Below are 1,860 nucleotides of genomic sequence, written 5' to 3'. Positions count from 1 at the left end.
AAGGTCATATACCAGTGTTGTATGTAACTTTGCCTTAGTAACAGAATGTCCTGCCTAGGGTAGACAACTGAATGACTAGACAGAGGCTGATTTTCCAAAATACAAAAATAGATTTTATTTGCAACCACTATTATTTTCAAGGTTCTGGGGGTTGATTTTCTCACAATAATTAGACAGTACCAGGCACCCTACACAGACATTCAAACATTGTAAAGAAAATAAGAAAAATATATCTCCCACCCTAGTGGCAGGCAAGGGGAACAAAACAAAAAGGGGCAGCTCTCTACTATAGCCACTGCTGAGGGGCGGATGCGGGTATCAGGCCAACCACCACGAAGTGGAGGCATAAGGCGTAGTACCCAGACTGAACACAGGGGGGAGGGGTCTATGGGACTGCAAAGCAATTCACACACACTAGAAGAAACTATTCCATAAGCGTTTAAATGGGAAAAATTACTTTTCTACTCACAATGGTGATACACCCCAAAATGGGCACACAATGAACCCAGTAACTTCTTGATACTATAACTAGTGTAATACACCCCAAAATGGGCAAGCTGTTGTATGCACACACACACTGTGAATAGGCTAATGCAGGGGGAGGGGGATAGTTGAAGAGGTCAGGTCTGGATATCACGGACAGGTGACTCGGCCCGCAACAGAAAGAGCAGGACAACTATACAGTAGAGCTACACAAAGAAAACCCAAACAAAACATACAATTTTCCACAAAACAAAATAACAACCTTTGGGTGCACTGTTACAAAGTGGCCAGGGGAAAACAGTGATTGACCGCTTTATGGTGACGTTCGAGGGTGCGGAGAAACGGCACACCTCCTGAAATAGACCAGCACAGAATTACATTAATACATATGCAAAAAGTCCAATATAGTTATACTCAGAACCTGCACACTGGAAGCATTTCTAAAAACAAACATGCCACTAGTCAGATATGCGTTCAATACCAAATGAGTAGTTGAATACATAATCAATCACAAGTGACATACAACATTCAAAAGAGCTATTTAAACATAATCATACAAGCAGTAAAACTATTCAGTGAATATAGTGAGCATCTGGGGTGACTAGGCAAAGGGTAGGCAACCCACAATACATTCTAAACGAATGCCTACCAGGTTCGGGAACTTAGGATCACCACAGTAAGACAGCCAGGCCGTAGGCTACAGAGATGAGTCGCGCTACCGGCACAACCGCAGTCGCTAGTCGCAAAAACACACGGTTGAGCTGCAACAAAATACAACGTGGAATAAAGCTATGCGTCACTGAATCAGTCACCACGACAGAGGTAAAGCAATACTGGTTGTGCTTACCAGGATTAACATCCCACCAGTGTGAATGTCTGTTTATACTGATAAAATAAGTAACACATACCAAAGACGCGTTGACTGAAACGACACAAAGGGTACAGCAGATGAGTTCGGAGGGACAGCAACGAGAAAGCAGACACCAAACGCCGACACCAAACAATTCTCCCAGCAAGACAGCACAGGTGAGCTTTCGCAGGGTCATTAATTTAAAAAGACGAATGCCCTACGTCAGGTAAGCCTCGCAGCCAGGTGAAGGCGGAGCATAGGCAGGGATCTTGGGACATGTAGTACACTTGATCTACCCGTTACATGTATAAAGTACTAGAAAGCAATACTTGAGTAAAAGTACAAGTATCGCACTAGAAAAAGACTTTGGTAGAAGTGAAAGTTACCTTTTAGAATATTACTTAAGTAAAAGTCTCAAAGTATCTGATATATACTGTACTTAAGTATCAAAAGTAATTTTCTGATATTTAATGTACTTAAGTATTTGAAGTAAAAGTAAAAAGCAAGCGGTTTTATTTTAAACTTTT

At 41.7% G+C, this 1,860-nt stretch overlaps 1 long non-coding RNA gene across 1 annotated transcript; it reads right to left on the bottom strand.

Annotated features, from left to right (window-relative positions):
• Positions 1-671: 671 nt before the first annotated feature.
• LOC125309877 lies at positions 672-1,505 on the bottom strand. Its single transcript, XR_007196209.1, has 3 exons — positions 1,392-1,505; positions 1,133-1,244; positions 672-836 (listed from the first exon to the last, which is right to left on the bottom strand). It is a non-coding gene; the product is annotated as an uncharacterized LOC125309877 (long non-coding RNA).
• Between the last annotated feature and the right edge of the window lie 355 nt (positions 1,506-1,860).

Source organism: Alosa alosa, chromosome 16, assembly GCF_017589495.1.
Source record: "Alosa alosa isolate M-15738 ecotype Scorff River chromosome 16, AALO_Geno_1.1, whole genome shotgun sequence".
Lineage (NCBI taxonomy): Eukaryota > Metazoa > Chordata > Actinopteri > Clupeiformes > Clupeidae > Alosa > Alosa alosa.
The sequence above is the reverse complement of the archived record's forward strand: the minus strand, read 5'-3'. Positions and strand labels throughout refer to the sequence as shown.